General features: G+C 44.0%; 2 pseudogenes; both read left to right on the top strand.

Annotated features, from left to right (window-relative positions):
* Positions 1-2,384: 2,384 nt before the first annotated feature.
* On the top strand, positions 2,385-9,114 carry LOC129488303 (large ribosomal subunit protein uL16-like; annotated as a pseudogene).
* On the top strand, positions 8,649-8,743 carry LOC129461572 (uncharacterized; annotated as a pseudogene).
* Positions 9,115-20,298: the final 11,184 nt, after the last annotated feature.

Here is a 20,298-nt window from a genome sequence, read left to right as displayed (position 1 = left end):
ACCTTTTGACCTCATGATCTGCCCGTCTTGGCCTCCCAAAGTGCTGGGATTGCAGGTGTGAGCCACTGCGCCCGGCCACATTCTACTTTTTATAGCCCGTAAGGTAGAGGTAGATAAGGGAGGAGGGAGTTAGGCTGAAGATCAGGTTTGCCAGTCAGTAGTACCTGCCAACATTGGGATTATCTTTCCATGTAAAAATCAAATTTAAAAACTGAGGTTTTTGACCAGGTGTGGTGGCTCACACCTGTAATCCCAGCACTTTGGGAGGCTGAGGTGGGCAGATCATGAGGTCAGGAGTTCAAGACCAGTCTGGCTAACATAGTGAAACTCCGTCTCTACTAAAAATACAAAAAATTAGCCAGGTATGGTGGTGTACGCCTGTAATCCCAGCTCCTTGGAAGGCTGAGGTAGGAGAATCGCATGAAACCAGGTGGAAGGCAGAGATTGCAGTGAGCCGAGATCGCGCCATTGCACTCCAGCCTGGGCGACACTGCAAGACTCCATCTCAAACAAAGAAACAAAAAACTGAGGGTTTTGTTTTTGTTGTTCTTTTTTTTTTTTTGAGATGGAGTCTTCCTTTGTCGCCCAGGCTGGAGTGCAGTGGCAAAATCTTGGCTCACTGCAAACCTCCACCTCCCAGGCTCAAGCAATTCTCCTGCCTCAGCCTCCCCAGCAGCTGGAACTACAGGCATGCACAACCACGTCTGGCTAATTTTTTGTATTTGTAGTAGAGAAGGGGTTTTGCCACGTTGGCCAGGCTGGTCTCGAACTCCTGATCTCATGTGATCCACCCACCTTGGCCTCCCAAAGTGCTGGGATTACAGGCATGAGCTACCGTTCCCAGCCTTTAAAAACTGAGTTTTAAAGGAGTTACACTAAGACACAAAGTCACAAGCAAGTAAACAAGTGATGGATTCCATGGTTTTAACCACTGCCTATGTTAGTAGACAACCCTTCCATTACTTACAGTGTTCCAGAAATACAAAGGATGTTTGTGGCAGCAACAACATCCTCAAAGCAGCGTTAGGAAAAGTGGCACAAACATTCATAATTATCTGTCATAGTCATCATTACCAAAAACATTTATACCAAAACTTCTATCCTAAATGACAGGGCTGCAAATAATTAAAGAACATTTTTAGTCCTTGAGGGAGTTACAAGTTAGTTGGATGAACCAGACACACAGTGGCTCATGCCTGTAATCCCAGCATTTTGGGAGGCTGAGGTGGGCAGATCACCTGAGGTCGGGAGTTTGAGACCAGCCTGACCAACATGGTGAAACCCCATCTCTACTAAAAATACAAAAATTAGCTGGGCATGATGGCAGGTGCCTGTAATCCCAGCTACTTGGGAGGCTGAGGCAGGGAGAATCACTTGAACCTGGGAGGCGGAGGTTGCAGTGAGCCGGGATGGTGCCATTGCACTCCAGCCTGGGTGACAGAGCAAGACTCTGTCTCAAAAAAAAAAAAAATAAATAAAAATAAATAAATAAAATAAACAACAATGCAGGTAAGCAAGTAAGCATAGATTTGTTACCATGCGAATGGTTGCAACAATATAAGTGCTAGAAGTTCCAAGAATGGAGAGAATAGCATATAGACTCTATTAACCACTGAGGGCTTTGGAGATCAGGTAATTCAAGAACTGATTTTGTGAATGAGGAGTCAGAGGTCAAGTAGCTGAGCAGAAACTAGGACCCAGAGATAGAGCATTTTAATCCATTCCCTTTCTTCATGGCACACTGCTATCAAGGACTAAACTATTCAAGGAAGGCTTCCTGGTAGAGATGGACTTTAAGCTGAGCCTTGAAGGCAGGCAAGAATTAGACAATCAGAAGCAGAGAAGTAGAGTGTTTCAAGTTGGCCGAGTGTCATAATAAAAGCTGCAGACCTGGGAATGAGTATGATGTTTTCCTGCAGTAATGAGGAGATGGGTTTGGCTGGAACGGAGAGAGAAGAAAGAGAAAGCAAGGTTGGAAGTTAGTGGAGGTAAACGCCCTGGACTCTAGCTGTCTGGAAACAGGGCCAGGACACTACTCACTGTCACACAACTTTCTTGCCATTGGACATAGCTGTAGGACGCCGTCCACCCACTGAGTAGATCTGTCTTTGCTGGCAAGGCCACATTCATCCATGTGTGCGTCATGTGCTTATAGAGGTTCTGTAGTGTAAGACACAGGGCTGAATACTCTTGAGGAAATGACACAAATTAGCCATGCATCAGGCAGGCAAGTATCTAATAATCTGGAAGGGGAGATTGGATTTATACCTAAATAATCACATGCAGGGCCTGTATACAAGGTACACATGTGATCTATTTCAGATACAAACAAGTTGCCTTGCCATTCAATAAAATGAAAGGAAAAATGATGTCTAGTTGGTGAGATGAAGGAAAACTTTTCAGGAGAGGCAGCACTTGCACAGAACCTGGAAGAATTGGTGGAAACAAGGAGCAGGACAACACTGCAGGAGGGAGCAACTTCAGCAAAGTTGGGTGAGGGGCAGGGAGTGCGTCTAGTTAACAGATAGGATTGGAGGACGCGTGAAGGCAATAGAGAGGATCAGAGTGAGTGGTGCATGTCACCAAACCAATCCCTTTGGGGGCTCATTGGCTGAAGAGGAACTATAGGGTGGCACTGCCATTGTGAAAATCTCCAGGTTGCTCGGTTTTCCTCATATAACTGGTTCAGGCATTCAAAGGCTCACTCTGTCTCCCAGGCTGGAGTGCAGTGGTGTGATCAAGTCTCATGGCAGCCTCAACCTCCCAGGCTCAAGCTATCCTCCCTCTTCAGCCTCCTGAGTAGTTGAGACTACAGGCACAGCTAATTTTTGTTTTTGTTTTTTGAGAGACGGGGTTTTGTCATCCTGCCCAGGCTGGTCTCAAACTTCTGGGCTCAAACGATCTGCCTGCCTTGGCCTGCCAAAGTGCTGGGATTACAGGTGTGAGCCACCACACCTGGCCCAAAGGCTACTGAGACTTTAAATTGGAAATAGTTGGCTCCTAACAATTGTGTCAGTTACACCAAGCAAACATCCTTTAGATCCCACTTTATTATTTATTTATTTGTTTTTGAGACAGAGTCTTGCTCTGTCTCTCAGGCTGGAGGGCAGTGGCGTGATCTTGGCTCACTGCAACCTCCGCCTCCCGGGTTCAAGTGATTCTCCTGCCTCAGCCTCCCAAGTAGGCGAGCTTACAGGCATGCGCCACCATGCCTGGCTAATTTTTGTATTTTTAGTAGAGACAGGGTTTCACCATACTGGCCAGGTTGGTTTCGAACTCCTGACCTCAGGTGATTCGCCCACCTCAGCCTCCCAAAGTGCTGGGATTACAGGTGTGAGCAACCGCACCCGGCCTCTTTTTTATTTTTTTATTTTTATTTTTAATTTTTTAAATGTTTTTAAATTTTATTTATCTTTTTTTTGAGACGGAGTCTCGCTCTGTCACCCAGGCTGGAGTGCAGTGGCAGGATCTTGGCTCACTGCAAGCTCCGCCTCCCGGGTTCATGCCATTCCCCTGCCTCAGCCTCTTGAGTAGCTGGGACCACAGGCGCCCGCCACCACGCCCGGCTAATTTTTTGTCTTTTTAGTGGAGACAGAATTTCACCATGTGGCCAGGATGGTTTCGATCTCCTGACACTGTGATCCGCCCGCCTTGGCTTCCCAAAGTGCTGGGATTACAGGCATGAGCCACCGCGCCAGGCCTCTTTTTTATTTTTATTTTTTGTAGAGATAGGGTCTCACTTTGTTGCCCAGGCTAGTCTTGAACTCCTGGCTTCAAGTGATCCTCCTGCTTCGGCCTCCCAAAGTGCTGGGATTACAGGCTTGAGCCACTGCGCCTCACCCCCGATCCCACTTTCTAACAGTGATATGAAAGAAAGTTTTATTGAACAGTATTAGGAGGTTTTTGAGTGCAACTCAGAAATGAGTTGATAAGACTCTGATGCCGGGGGCTGGCTTTTCAGGAGTCTTCTATCTCCAAAACAATAATAAAAACAAAATAATATGTCCTCTAGGAGGCTAAAAAGGGAAGAGATAAAGAGATGTCAGCTCTGCAGGAAAAGCTTTCCAGGCCTGGACATGCTCTTCTATATGGTGATCTAAATTTAGACTCCAATCTGAAAGCAGGAGAGAGACTGTTTGTTTCCATTGTAAATTCCACTTTCCCGGTTTGAATTTCCTTTAGAATCTTGCGGAGTCATTTCAAAAACTCCCATCTCAGGCCGGGCGCGGTGGCTCACGCTTGTAATCCCAGCACTTTGGGAGGCCGAGGCGGGCGGATCACGAGGTCAGGAGATCGAGACCACGGTGAAACCCCGTTTCTACTAAAAATACAAAAAATTAGCCGGGCGTCGTGGCGGGCGCCTGTAGTCCCAGCTACTCGGAGAGGCTGAGGCAGGAGAATGGCGTGAACCCGGGAGGCGGAGCTTGCAGTGAGCCGAGATCGCGCCACTGCACTCCAGCCTGGGCGACAGAGCGAGACTCCGTCTCAAAAAAAAAAAAAAAAAAAAAAAAAACTCCCATCTCAGGCTGCATCTGCTTCCAGGCTGTAGACACACAGAGCTGTGTTTTGGGGCACAGGAACACAGGAAGATTCCAGAAAACTCCTCAAAAGTTGAGAAGCCGTGCAACTTGGAAAGGAAGGTCATTATTTGACTGTGACAACATCAGCCATGAGGAAGATTTTCTTCACAGTGCCCTACCTTCGCCCCCACACTGCTCTTGTTTCTTGTCCACAGGGCAGTGGGTTACTAAAGCTGATGGCTGATCGCCGATTGCATGCAGATGCCTGGGGATCCTCCTTGTCAGCCTCCTCCATGCCACTCCCCTGTTTGTGCCTTTCTTTTATCGCTTCCCTCCCGGGCTGACACAGAAGGTCTCAGTATTTTGTGTGTTGTGTTTTGAGGGGAGGTTGGAGCCAGAGTGGGATGTGTTATCTGAGGGTGAGGGAGGGTTGGGGATGGCAGAAATTCCAACGAGGAAATATTGGAAAATCTGTCCTTGTTCTTTCTTCCTGCATTCTTTGAGACATGTGATGATGCTTTCTTGTCCTCCTGGAAGTTAGTGGTCACAAACTAGGCCATCCCTGGGTTCAAAAGTAGTCTCCTTTTAAAAGTTTTTTTGTTTTGTTTTGAAGAAGGGTCTGTCACCCAGACTATAGTGCAGTGGTGCAATCTCAGCTCACCGCAACCTCTGCCTCCCAGGCTCAAGCAATCCTCCCACCTCAGCCTCCTGAGTAGCTGGAACTATAGGCATGAGCCACCACACCTAGTTAATTTTTGTATTTTTGTAGAGATGAGGTCTCACCACCTTGCCCAGGTTGGTCTCGAATTCCTGGGCTAAAGCAGTCGGCCCGCATCGCCCTCCCAGAGTGCTGGGATTACAAGTGTGAGCCACCATGCCTGGCTAGATTGCTAATTTTAATAACTACATAGTGCTCTAAAATTACTGAGCATTTATTTCATCACTTCTGGGGATTTTTACTTAATGATGGAAGAATCTCCTAGTGAGAACACTGAAATTCTATTTCTACCAGAGTAGAAAATAGTCTACAAAGCCATACACCTTCCCCTTAATTTTTCTAACATTGGGGAAAATTTGTCCAACATTAATAAGCCATTTAGATAAATAAGGAGAAAGAAAACAGAAAAACTTTGTGCTGTCAACAAAAATTTATTGAATTAGAAGAACTTTCATGTAGGAGAAAATTGGAAGAGGAAAAAGAAGAGTGAAGTGTGAGAGACAACCACTCTTTTTCGCTGAGAGTCACTTCCCTAATAAGATTTCACTTTCCTGATGTTAAATAAAAATTATGTTCAGGTGTGGTGGTGCCGACCTATAGTCTCAGCTACTAGGGAGGCTGAGGTGGGAGGATCACTTGAGCCCGGGAAGTGGAGGCTGCAGTGAGCCATGATTGTGCCACTGCACTCCAGCCTGGGTGACAGAGCAAGACCCTGTCTCAAAAAAAAAAAAGAAAAGAAAGGAAAAAAAAATCATGGGAGGTCATTGTTTCAGACTAAGCTCCTGCGCTAGGCCCCAATAGACCAGACTAAAAATTAAAATGGAGTCATCCATGCTACAGTTTCACATCACCAAACCCAAACTAAATTGTTATTTGACCTTCCAAGCAATCACGAGAGAGGTAACAGCCAATTTCCCAAACAGGCCAGTGTAAATCTTCAGTCTGCAGGGTAACGGAGTTCCCCCTGCTTTAATTCTTATGGAAAAAAGAAGCAGACTGACCTAATATTAACTAATCAGTTATTTTTCTATTGTTCTGTCTCCCTGTCTCCCCCTTATAAGAAAAATAGCTTTGAAACTAATGCTGCCTTTATTCTTGGCTTCTGCTCTCTTCAGCCCTTCCTTGTCTATAAAGACAGCCCCTTCTGCTCAGCTCCGGAACACTTACACTATTTCATGGAATGAAGTGCTGTCCGATTCTCATCACAGCAAGGGCAATTGAGAACTTTAAACTACATTTGTTGAAAATGTGTCTCTTGACGCTAATGTTTAAGGAGCATCCCTTATCAGGGATCATTGTGCAGAGCACACACCCAAAAACTGAGGAGAAAGGAGGGGTTTAAAGTGTTTTTTTGAAAGATTTAAGGAGACCAGAGGTGGGAACACCTTCTTAAGGACAGTTCACAATAGTTCCAAAATTCCATTCAAATTTGTGGCTATTCTGAAAATAATTTAAGACAATGGCTGTTGAACCGAGCAACCTGGAAGCGCCAGGAAATTTTCGGGGCTGGCCTCAGGGTCCTCGCTGTACAGCAGCTTTCACACACGCTGGCGAGCCGATTTCTTCCTCGGTGAGTGCCTTTTAAAATCTCTCCTCCCCTCTGTAGCTTCTAAAATGTTACTATCATTATTTGTTTAGTTATAATGTAAAATATGGGATGATGAAGGCTTAGTGTTACAAAGGATCAGCGAAATCACCAAGTGCTAATAAATTAAATCCTTCATACACAGAATTTACAGAACACATTTTCTCTAAACGGCCCGGTTTTAAACTACGGAAGGCAGTGTGTTCTCCAACAGGATCATGATTTTCAGAGTGCCTATAGGCAGGTCTCCTTAGATAGGTCGGCCTGCTGAGTAAAACAACAGCCCTGCCTAATCTTGGAATGAATTGTGCCTGACAAGAACTGCCCATGACCCGAGGGATTCAGACAGGACAAGATTCCAGAGGGGATTTCTGCTGCAGCTGCGGTTCCGTACCTTGGCCTTCAAGATCCCTGGTTTTATGACCTGGCAGCACATGACCGGTGAAAATAAGAAAGTCCATTGACCAACTGGAAGAATCTTTGTGCCCAGGACTAAGAATGATAACCACCCAGTTCAAAGAAAGCAAACAGGCTGGGTGCGGTGGCTCACGCTTGCAATCCCAACACTTTGGGAGGCAGGCGGATCACATGAGGCCAGGAGTTCCAGGCCAGCCTGGCCAACATGGCAAAGCCCTATCTCTACTAAAGATACTGAAATTAGCCAGGCATGGTGGTGCAGGTCTGTAATTCCAGCTACTCTGGAGCCTGAGGCATGAGAATCAATTGAACCTGGGAGGCTGTGGTGAGCTGGATCAGGCCACTGCACTCCAGCCTGGGCGACAGAGGGAGACTCTGTCTCAAAAAAAATAAATAAAATAAAAAAGCAAACAAACCTAAATGGAGTGATTTGGGGCTATGTATATGTGAGTGACTTATTAGAAGAGTCTTCATGTTTCTACTAGTTTTTTTTTGCACTTCTGACCCATTTTGTGTAACTTATTCTTCCTCACCTTTTACAAAGATTTATTACAAAACAAACTGCAGTGCCTTGTTGAAAAACCATTCCTTGCAGTGCGATAGGAAAGTTCTAAAGAACACTGAGTTTGTCTTCTAAGTGTGAACGGAAATTTACAGAGCTTATAGGAGCACAATAACGTTTTAAAAAATACAGATGTATGTATGTATTAATTCATTCTCCTTTATCCTTCATTTATTTTAGTTTTTATTGTGAAATAATAATACACACAAACACCTATGTATCCATCACACAGGCCAAGAAACGGCACATTCCCCTGCTCCAGACTTACACCCAACTCCGATTGCACTGTCTCTCTCTTTCCTGCAATTTCTGTCATTTCCTTATTTTTCTTTATAGTTGTTATCACCTATGCTTTTATCTTGAAACAGTATATCATTTTTGGAATAGAATAAGAATCATGCTTTGATCTTGTGATGTTTCTTTGCTTAAGATTTTATTTTTGAAATTCATCCATGTTGATGTAAATCAGTAGGATTTCATTATATGATTACACCACAGTCTAAGTATCCATTCCACCTTTGGTGGACATTCATGTTGTTTCTTTGCAATTATGAGCAATGCTGCTCTATTTTTGTATGTGTCTTTGAGGGCACTTGGGCAAGAATTTCTAGAGGGCATGTACCTAACATTGGAATTACTGGTCCCTGTGTGTGTGTGCACGTTGAACTTTCTAGATAATAGCAAACTGTTTTCTAAAGTTGTTACAGTTTGACTCTGGGTACCCACAGTCCCAGCTACTTGGGAGGCGGAGGCAAGAGGATTGCTAGAGGCCAGGAGTTCAAGTCCTGTCTGGGCAACATAGGGAGATCCCATCTCTTAAATAAAAAGATTTTTTTTTAAAAGAAGTTGTACATGTGCAGTGGCTGCAAACAGCAGCTTTCTTGGTAGTGTGTGCAGCCTGTTTCTTGTATAGGTTGCTCTAAGGGACCTTGGAGACAGGCCTTTCAGATGGGTGTTCATGTCTCTGACCTTTCACTACCCCAATGTAGGCTCCAAACAGGCACGCGAAGTGCCTTTGGAAAGAAAGCCCCAGGGCACTGTGGCCAGGGTTAACATTGGCCAAGTTATCATGTCCATCCGCACCAAGCTGCAGAACAAGGAGCATGTGACTGAGGCCCTGTGCAGGGCCAAGTTCAATTTCTCTGGTCACCAGAAGATCCGCATCTCAAAGAAGCAGGGCTTCACCAAGTTGAATGCTGATGAATTTGAAGACATGGTAGCTGAGAAGCGGCTCATCCCAGATGGCTGTGGGGTCAAGTACATCCCCAGTCGTGGCCCTCTGGACAAGTGGTGGGCCCTGCACTCATGAGGGCTTCCACTGTGCTGCCCCCTCTTAATACTCACCAATAAATTCTACTTTCTGTCCAAAAAAAAAGTTGTACAATTTGGATTTGAACCAGTGATGTGCCTGAATGCTGCTTGATCACTGCATGACCTTGGCATTAGTAACACCTCCAGCAGTTGGCATTGAACAACTTTAAAATTTTTAACCATTCTGGCCAGGCATGGTGGCTCACACCTGTAATCCCAGCACTTTGCGAGGCCGACGCAGGCGGATCACATGAGGTCAGGAGATCCAGACCAACCTGGCCAACGTGGCAAAACCCAGTTTCTACTAAAAATACAAAAATTAGCCAGGCCTGTAATCCCAGCTTCTTGGGAGGCTAAGGCACAAGAATTGCTTGAAACTGGGAGGTGGAGATTGCAGTGAGTCAAGATCACGTCACTGCACTCCAGCCTGGGTGACAGAGCAAGACTGGCTGAAAAAAAAATTAATTAATTAAAAAAAATTCAGTCGTCCTGATGGGTGTGTGGTGGTATCTCATTGCAGTTCTTTTTTTTTTTTTTTTTTTTTTTTTTTTTTTTTTTTTTTTTTGAGACGGAGTCTTGCTCTGTCTCCCAGGCAGGAGTGCAATGGCGCGATCTCGGCTCACTGCAAGCTCCGCCTCCCGGGTTCATGCCATTCTCCTGCCTCAGCCTCCCGAGTAGCTGGGACTACAGGCGCCCGCCAACACGTCCGGCTAATTTTTTGTATTTTTAGTAGAGATGGGGTTTCACTGTGTTAGCCAGGATGGTCTCGATCTCCTGACCTCGTGATCCGCCCGCCTCGGCCTCCCAAAGTGCTGGGATTACAGGCTTGAGCCACCGCGCCCGGCCAACAGTTCTTTTTTTTTTAACAATTGATTTATTTAAGAGATTCCACAATAACATAAAACAGAAAACAAAAACCTATTTTATTTCTCCCCAAATCTGGTAAGATTAGCCGGACGCGGTGGCTCACGCCTGTAATCCCAGCACTTTGGGAGGCTGAGGCCGGTGGATCACGAGGTCAGGAGATCGAGACCACGGTGAAACCCCGTCTCTACTAAAAATACAAAAAAATTAGCCGGGCGTGGTGGTGGGCGCCTGTAGTCCCAGCTACTCGGAGAGGCTGAGGCAGGAGAATGGCGTGAACCCGGGAGGCGGAGCTTGCAGTGAGCCGAGATTGCGCCACTGCACTCCAGCCTGGGTGACAGAGCAAGACTCCGTCTCAAAAAAAAAAAAAAAAAATCTGGTAAGATTAACTTCTGGCATTTCAGATAACCTAAACTGTCACAGAGATTTGAAAACATGATCTAATGCACAAATGCTATACAATAAATACAGCTGATTAAAATTTAAAAAAATTTAACAGTAGATAAGCTGTTGTATGTATAATTTGGTATTACACAAAAAACAGTTTAACCATGTTACTTAAAATAAGACACAGATACAGAAAACCACATTAAATGATAGCTTAATGAATTATCTTTTTTTTATACTTTAAGTTCTAGGGTACATGTGCACAACGTGCAGGTTTGTTACATATGTATACATGTGCCGTGTTGGTGTGCTGCACCCATTAACTCATCATTTACATTAGGTATATCTCCTAATACTATCCCTCCCCCCTCCCCCCACCCCACAACAGGCCCTGGTGTGTGATGTTCCCCTTCCTGTGTCCAAGTGTTCTCATTGTAAAATTCCCACCTATGAGTGAGAACATGAGGTGTTTGGTTTTTTGTTCTTGCGGTAGTTTGCTGAGAATGATGGTTTCCAACTTCACCCATGTCCCTGCAAAAGACATGAACTCATCCTTTTTATGGTTGCATAGTATTCCATGGTGTATATGTGCCACATTTTCTTCATCCAGTCTATCATTGATGGACATTTGGGTTGGTTCCAAGTCTTTGCTATTGTGAATAACTTACTTTCTCCTGATTACTTGTCAGGCCTCTGAGCCCAAGCTAAGCCATCATATCCCCTGTCACCTGCACGTATACAATCCAGATGGCCTGAAGCAACTGAAGATCCACAAAAGGAGTGAAAATAGCCTTAACTGATGACATTCCACCATTGTTATTTATTTCTGCCCCACCCTGATACGATATATTCTCCCCCTCTCCCCACCTAAGAAGGTACTTTGTAATATACTCCCTGCCCTTAAGAAGGTACTTTGTGCCGGGCGCGGTGGCTCACGCCTGTAATCCCAGCACTTTGGGAGGCCGAGGCGGGCGGATCACGAGGTCAGGAGATCGAGACCATCCTGGCTAACACGGTGAAACCCCGTCTCTACTAAAAATACAAAAAATTAGCCAGGCGAGGTGGCAGGCGCCTGTAGTCCCAGCTACAAGGGAGGCTGAGGCAGGAGAATGGCGTGAACCCCGGGGGGCGGAGCCTGCAGTGAGCCGAGATCGCGCCACTGCACTCCAGCCTGGGTGAAAGAGCGAGACTCCGTCTCAAAAAAAAAAAAAAAAGAAGGTACTTTGTAATATTCTTCCCCCGCCCTTAAGAATGTACCTTGTACGCCTATCCCAAACCTATAACAACTAATGATAATCCCACCACCCTTTGCTGACTCCTTTTTCGGACTCAGCCCATCTGCACCCAGGTGAAATAAACAGCCTTGTTGCTTACACAAAGCCTGTTTGGTGATTTCTTCACACGGACGCATGTGACATTACTAATGAAATTAAACATCTTTTCATAAGTTTATGGGCATTTGTGCTTATTTTTTGTGAAATTCATCTTCATTTCTTTTGTTAATTTTTCTACTGATTGCGAAATTTTTACTTACTGATTCATAGGAGTTCTTCATGTATTCTGGATTCTAATCTTGGGTTGATTATATATGTTGCAAATATATTCTCCTGGAATGGTGCTTGTTTTTGTTTTGTTTTGTTTTACTCTTTTTATGTTCTCTTTTAAAGAAGTCCTAACTTTAATGTAGATAAATATATCAGTCTTTTCCTTTATAGTTAGTGCTTCTTGTGTCTTGTTTAATAAATCCTTTCACTCAGAATTTGATAGCATATTCTTCTGTATTATCTCCTAAAAATTTTATATCATGAATCATGGAGTCTAAGTTGAGATTTATTATAAAAAAATCAATCACAATTTCAGAAATGGTAAAATGTGGAAAAGAATGTATATCCTTGAAATGACGACAGGAGCACAATTTTGATTTCTCATTTAGGTCTTTTTTTTTTTTTTTTTTTGAGACGGAGTCTCGCTCTTTCACCCAGGCTGGAGTGCAGTGGCGCGATCTCGGCTCACTGCAGGCTCCGCCCCCCGGGGTTCACGCCATTCTCCTGCCTCAGCCTCCCGCGCAGCTGGGACTACAGGCGCCTGCCACCTCGCCCGGCTAATTTTTTGTATTTTTAGTAGAGACGGGGTTTCACCGTGTTAGCGAGGATGGTCTCGATCTCCTGACCTTGTGATCCGCCCGCCTCGGCCTTCCAAAGTGCTGGGATTACAGGCATGAGCCACCGCGCCCGGCCTCATTTAGGTCTTTAATCCAACTAAAGCTGATTTTGGGATATGATGTTGAGTCTAAATTTAATTTTGCCATATGGATAATCACTATTGTTTGAAGTATTCTCCAAACTTCATGTGTCGGAAATGTAATCCCCAAATTCATATGTTGATGGTATCTGGAGGTGGGGCCTTTGGGAGGTAATTGAGATTAGATAAAGTCATCAGGAGTCCCAATGCTGGGACTGGTGGCTTTATAAAAAGAGGAAGAGGGACTTGAATTAGCATCCCTTGCCCTCTTGCCACCAGAAGCCCCCTGCTAGGTTACAGCACGAAGGCCTTCACCAGATCCGGCCCATCCACCTTGGACTTCCAGCCTGCAGAACTGTGAGCCAGAGAAACTTATTTTCTTTATAAATTACCCAGTGTGGTATTTTGTTATAGCAATGAAAATGAATACAATAATCAACTGCCTCCTAACCATTTATTGAAAAATCCATCTTTTCCCCAATATTCTGAATTGCCCCCTCTGCCATACATCAAGTGTCTGTATATGTTGAACCTATTTCTGAGCTTTCTCTTACATTTAAAAAAAATGGCTAGGCGTGGTGGCTCACACCTGTAATCCCAGCACTTTGGGAGGTCCAGGGAGGAAGATCACTTGAGTCCAGAAGTTCGAGACCAGCCTGGGCAACATAGTGAGACCCTGTCTTTTTTTTTTTAAATCACTTTATTAAAAAATAAAAAATAAAATTACTTTTTATATTTTCTTATTTATTTATTTTTATTTTTTAAAATAGAGATGGGGTCTTTCCACATTGTCTAGGCTAGTGTTGAACTCCTGGCCTCAAGTAATCCTGCCACCTTGGCTTCCCAAAGTGCTGGGATCACAGGTGTGAGCCACTGTGGCTGCTAATTATTAAACTGACAAAAGTTACATATATTTATGGTGTACAACATGATGTGTTGATACGTGCATACATTGTGGAATGGCTAAATCAAGCGGATTAACATATTCATTACCTCACACACTTTTTTTTGTGTGCGTGGTGAGAATTTCTATTGCATTTGATTGGCCTATTTGTCTAATTGGCCCCTGTACTAATATGACCCTGCCTTCATCCTATAGTTTTGATATATAGAAAGGTAATTCCTCCCTCTCTGTTTTTCTTCAAGAGTCTTTTGAAGAAGTAACCTCTATTTTGAATGAAATTGCATTGAATTCATAGATCAATTTATTGAGAATTAATATTTTTATGAGATTGGATCTATCTCCAAATATGGTATTTCTCTAACTAGGTCTTCTTCATAGTTTTTCATTGAAGTTTCCTAATTCTCTTTATAGAGGTCTTGCTGGGCATAGTGGCTCATGCCTGTAATCCCAGCACTTTGGGAGGCTGAGGCAGGAAGGTCACTTAAGCCCAATAGTTCAAGACCAGCCTGGGTAACATAGTGAGACCCTTGTCTCCACAGATTTTTTTTTTTTTTCTTTTTGAGATGGAGTCTCATTCTGTCGCCCAGGCTGGAGTGCAATGGCGCGATCTCGGCTCACTGCAGCCTCCATCTTCCAGGTTCAAGCGATTCCCCTGCCTCAGCCTCCCAAATAGCTGAGACCACAGGCGTGTGCCACCACTCCCAGCTAATTTTTTTATTTTTAGTAGAGACGGAGCGGGGTGGGGGGGGCGGTCTCACCATGTTGGCCAGGCTGGTCTCGAACTCCTGACCTCAAATGACCCACCTGCCTTGGCCTCCCAAAGTGCTGGGATTATAGGCATGATACCACGCCCGGCCTGTCACCACAAAAATTTTTAAACAAGTTAAAAAAAATTTTTTTTAATTTGGTGTTGCAAGCCTGTGGTCCCAGCTACTTGGGAGGCTGAGGTGGGAGGATCCCTTGAGCCTAGAAGTTGAGGCTGTAGCGAGCTGTGTTCATGCCACTGTACTCCAGCCTAGGTGACAGAGTGAGACCCTGTCTCAAAAAAAAAAAATTTAAAAAATAAAGGTCTTGCTCATATTTTGTTAGATTTATTCCTCAGTCGCTTATTTTTGATATTATTCTAAACGTATCTTTAAAAAAATCTCATTCCAAACTGTTTATTACTGGTATATACAAATGCTAACAATTTTGCATATTGATAGGCCGGGCGCGGTGGCTCACGCTTGTAATCCCAGCACTTCGGGAGGCCGAGGCGGGCGAATCACGAGGTCAGGAGATTGAGACCACGGTGAAACCCCGTCTCTACTAAAAATACAAAAAATTAGCCGGGCGTGGTGGCGGGCGCCTGTAGTCCCAGCTACTCGGAGAGGCTGAGGCAGGAGAATGGCGTGAACCCGGGAGGCGGAGCTTGCAGTGAGCCGAGATTGCGCCACTGCACTCCAGCCTGGGCGACAGAGCAAGACTCCGTCTCAAAAAAAAAAAAAAAAAAAATTTTGCATATTGATTTTAGCATCCAGCAACATTACTCTCACATTCATTTCAATAGGTTATGTATATATTCTTTAGAATTTTGTACACATATGATCATGTCATTGTGATTTCTTTCTTTCCAATACGTACATATTTGATTTCTTTATCTTACCTTATTCCACTATTAGAACCTCTAGTACTATACTGAATAGAAGTGGAGATGGCTGCACACTTATGTTCCTCATTTTAAAATTTTATTTTATTTTTAATATTTATTTATTTTTTTGAGACACCGTCTCACTCTGTCACCCAGGCTGAAGTGCAATGGTGTAATCTCGGCTCACTGCAACCTCTGCCTTCCAGGCTGGAATGATCCTCCTGCCTCAGCCTCCCAAGTAGCTGGGACCACAGGCGTGCACCACCATGCCTGGCTAATTTTTTTTGTGGAGATGGAATTTCGCCATGTTGCCCGGGCTGATCTCAAACTCCTGGGCAAGCGATCTGCCTGCCTCAGCCTCACAAAGTGCTGAGATTACAGGCGTGAGCCACTGCACCCGACCCCTCATTTTTTTTTTTAAAGCAATGATTACTTACGATATTTGCTATATGCTTTTGTAAATCTCCCCTTTTTTTCAAGGAAAATATTCCTAGTTTCCTACGAATTTTATCTGGTTGGATACTCAATTTGATCAAAGACTTTTTCTGAACTTGCTGAGATCGTCATAGGCTTTTTTTTTCCTTTAATCTTTAAATGTAGTGAGTTACATTAATTGATTTTCTCATTTTAAACTAAACTTGCATTTTAAACTAACCTTGGATAAGCCCGTTTGGTTATAATGTATTACCTTGCTGGATTCACATTGTTGAAATTCAGCTCAGGACTTTCGTGTCTATATGTAAGAGTGTTTTGGCCTGGGATTTTTGCTTCTGACACTCTCCTGATCAGATTTTGGTATAAGGTAATGCCAGCTTCATAAAGCGAGTTGAGGGATAATCTCTCCTTTCCATACTTTAGAGTGTGAGATTGGAATTACTTATTACTGGAATGTTCAGTAGAAATCACTGGCAAACTGTTTTAGCTAGATTTTTCTTTGCAGAAAATATTTAACAACAGATTCAAGTTCTTGGATAGTTACGAGTTTCAGTTTTATTAATTTACGCTTCTTGGAATTTCACAAAGTTCTTTTACCTTTGTTAAGTTCTACATCATGTATGATTATAGCTTTCCCTTTATGCTTCACGTTGTGTGTTGTGCCTTCTCCTTTTTCCCTGATCATTTTTCACCAGAAGTTTGAATGCAGTGTTTGGCTTAGTTGGTTCTTTCTATTGCATGTTTGCTTTCAATTTTATTATTTTAAAAATTTTATCTTTATTATTTCCTTTCTTCCATATGACTTTAATTTCCTGTTCTTTTTCTAACTTTTTAGCTCTTTACATTTTAAACAATTTTCTCTTGTAATATAAGCTTTTAGGTCTATAAGTTTCCCCTTAACAACTTGCTCAGTTTTATCCCTCATATTTTCATACATAGTATCAAATATTTGATATATAGCATTTAAATGTTGTCACATTCCCATAGTGCTGTTCATTGGCTCATGAATTTCCAAACAAATAGGTTTTTCTAGTTACTTCTTAAAAAAATTGATTCTTGTCATTTTTTTTTTTTTTTTTTTTGAGATGGAGTCTCACTCTGTTGCCCAGGCTGAAGTGCGGTGGTGCAATCTCGGCTCACTGCAAGCTCTGCCTCCTGGTTTCACGCCATTCTCCTGCCTCAGCCTCCTGAGTAGCTGGGACTACAGGTGCCCGCCACCACGCCCGGCTAATTTTTTTTTTTTTTTTTTTGTATTTTTAGTAGAGACGAGGTTTCACCGTGTTAGCCAGGATGGTCTCGATCTCCTGACCTCGTGATCTGCCCGCCTCGGCCTCCCAAAGTGCTGGGATTACAGGCGTGAGCCACCGCTCCCGGCCGATTCTTGGCTTAATTGCATTGTGGTCAGAGGATATAGTCTGTATGATAAATATTTTCCTTTCTTTCTTTTCTCTCTTTCATTCTTCTTGAGACAGTGTCATGCTCTGTTGCCCAGGCTGGAGTGCAGTGGCACAATCTGGGCTCACTGCGACCTTGACCTCTTAGGCTCAATCAATCCTCCCACCTCAGCTTCCCCAGTAGCTGGGACTACAGGCACACGCTACCACAGCCACCTAATTTATTACATTTTTAGTAGAGGTGAGGTCTCTCTATGTTGCCCAGGCTGGTCTCAAACTCCTGAGCTCAAGCGATCCTCCCAAGCTCAAGCTATCTTCCCGACTTGGTTTCCTGAAGTGCTGGGATTACAGCTGTGAGCCACTGCATCTGGGCAATGCATTCAAAGTTTTCAGATTTGTTAAGACTTGCTTTATTTTATTTATTTATTTATTTATTTATTTATTTATTTATTTAATTTTTTGAGATGAAGTCTAGCTCTGTTGCTCAGGCTGGAGTGCAGTGGCCCGATCTTGGCTCACTGCCTCTGTGTCCTGGGTTCAAGTGATTCTCCTGCCTCAGCCTCCTGAGTAGCTGGGACTATAGGCGTGCACCACCACACTTGGCTAATTTTTGTGTTTTTAGTAGAGACGGGTTTCACCATGTTGGCCAGGCTAGCCTCGAACTCCTGACCTCAAGTGATCTGCCTGTCTCGGCCTCCCAAAGTGCTGGGATTACAGGTGTGAGCCACTGCACCTGGCCTATATGTGTTTTATATGTTCATATGTGACCAGCTTTAGTGAGGTTTCTGGGTCGCCTTGAGAAGTAATTTTTTTTCTTATTCTACTATTTTACTTTTGCAATTCTATATTTATTGGGTCTTCTATTAATCTCCCTACTTAAAGTACATACTAACCTTTACTTCTGCTGCACAAAACTCCCAAGGCTTCAAAAATCAACATTCAAACTCACTAGATTCAGCAAAAATCCTCCAGGCATATGCTGACTTTCGGCTCGGCTTACCTCTCTGGGTTCTGACCTTCACCCTGTCCTGGGGCAATTTCTTAATTTCTTGCCAGTTTATAGATGCCTTCCAGAATATATATATATATTTTTTTTTTTTTTTTTTTTTTTTTTTTTTTTTTTGAGACGGAGTCTCGCTCTGTCGCCCACGCTGGAGTGCAGTGGCGCGATCTCGGCTCACTGCAAGCTCCGCCTCCTGGGTTCACGCCATTCTCCTGCCTCAGCCTCCCGAGTAGATGGGATTACAGGCGCCTGCCATCACACCCGGCTAATTTTTTGTATTTTTAGTAGAGACGGGGTTTCACCGTGTTAGCCAGGATGGTCTCGATCTCCTGACCTCGTAATCCGCCCGCCTCAGCCTCCCAAAGTGCTGGGATTACAGGCGTGAGCCACTGCGCCCGGCCTCCAGAATATATTTTTATTATTTTGCCCAGTATTTTTGTTTTTGTTTTCAGTGGGGGAAAGTTGGTCTAGACACCCAGCTGAGCATATTAGATGAAACAGAAATCTTCACTTATTGTTCATCACATATTTATTGAGCACCTACTATGTATACAATAAGTACTATAATTGTGATCTGTACAAGGTGGACTAGAGGCATAAGAAAAAATACATCGACTGGGCTAGGACAGTAGGGCAATTGAGGGAAGGTGGTGGGAGGTAGTTAAAAATACAGGTTTGTGCCGGGCCTGGTGGCTCATGCCTGTAATCCCAGCACTTTGGGGGGCCGAGGTGGGCGGATCACTTGAGGCCAGGATTTCGAGACCAGCCTGGGCAACATGGCAAAACCCCATCTCTACTAAAAATAAATTAAAAAAAATAGTTTTGGTTCATTCATTTGATGGCTAAATAATAACTATTTTAGAAAGAGAAGAAAAAAATACAGGTTTAGGAGTCAAGGAGGGCTGGAGGCAAATTCTAGCAACACTGCTGACGAGTTATGAGATCTGAGGCAAGACACTTAACATCTCTGTGCCGTAGTTCCTTCATCTGTAAACTGGTGTTAATTATAGAAGTTGAATTACTAGAAGAGCGGGGCACACAGTGATGGTACAGAAAATGCTGGCTATTCTCTGTCCTCACAGAGAAAGAGATGCGGAAGCTGGGAATAACAAAGCTATTTTTCTAAGGTTGAATCATCTCCCCTGGGAGCTGCCAGACAGGAGGGCGTAGGACCACCTCCTTCCAACTCCAGGTTGGAGATACTTGATTCTTATTCTAGAGAAAATCCTTCTCCGCTTTCCAGATTCTCTCAAAGATATGTCTTCTCCCTGGCCCTCTCCCCCTTGACTGAGATAGGTTCCTCACTGAGCATAGAGTTTTGGAAATAAAAGACAGGAAGGAAATGTCTTGCAGACAACTTCTGCTTTCCACTCTGCCAACAACCTCCTGAGACAAGCAGAATGCCTGGGTGCATTCTTATAAGTAGAAGAAGAAAGAGAGAACTCTAAGGAAAAACACAGAAGTTAATATATGAAAAATTATTCTTGCCAGCTACCGTGGCTCAAGCCTGTAATTCCAGTACTTCGGGTGGCTAAGGTAGGAGGCTCGATTGAGCCCAGGAGTTTGAGGTTGCAGTGAACCGTGATCACACCACTTCACTCTGGCCTGAACAACAGAGTGAGACCCTGTCTCCAAAAAAAAAAAAAAAAAATCCTGTTGCAAAAGGGATGATGGAATGGCTGAAGCATACAGACTAGAAGGAGCAGGAGAGAAAATTAGAGAGAAAAGGAGCACACTGAATGCCACGCTAGGGAACTTGATTTGCTTCGTCAAGACAATGGGTTGCCAACCACCTGTGCCATGGCCAGGTCTGCAATTCAGAGTAGAGGATGCTTAGAATTGGGCAGGACTAGAGGGTAGGGAGACCAGCTGGCATATTCCTACAATGGACCACAAAAGAAATGGCGAGGGCCTAATCACAAGCAGGGGTGAGTGGTGCAGCAGAGGAGAGCCCTCAAAGTGGCCAATAGAGTAGCTCTGCAGAGAGCTAGAGCAGGAGTGGTAAGACTTCCCTTAGCAAGAGTAGGAATGATGAGGAGGAATAATGAGGAGGAATGATGGAGGCAGCATGGGAGTAGAGGGAAATGAGACTCCCTCCTAGGTTTCTGGCAAGTATGTCTAAACAGATGACAGTGCCATCAGCCAGGATAGGAGATTCAGGAGGAGCAGGTTTGAAAAAGCACAAATAATGAGTTTGAATCTGACATCACTGTGGACCTTGCTGGTTGAGACATTGAAAGCCACTGAGCACAGGCATGTAGAATTCAGAGGAGTTCCCACTAATGAGAGGAGGAGAGAGTTTCAAGAAGGAAATAATGATCAACAGC

This window comes from Symphalangus syndactylus, chromosome 1 (assembly GCF_028878055.3).
Source record: "Symphalangus syndactylus isolate Jambi chromosome 1, NHGRI_mSymSyn1-v2.1_pri, whole genome shotgun sequence".
Taxonomy (NCBI): Eukaryota; Metazoa; Chordata; class Mammalia; order Primates; family Hylobatidae; genus Symphalangus; species Symphalangus syndactylus.
This window is presented reverse-complemented; position numbering and strand designations above follow the sequence as displayed.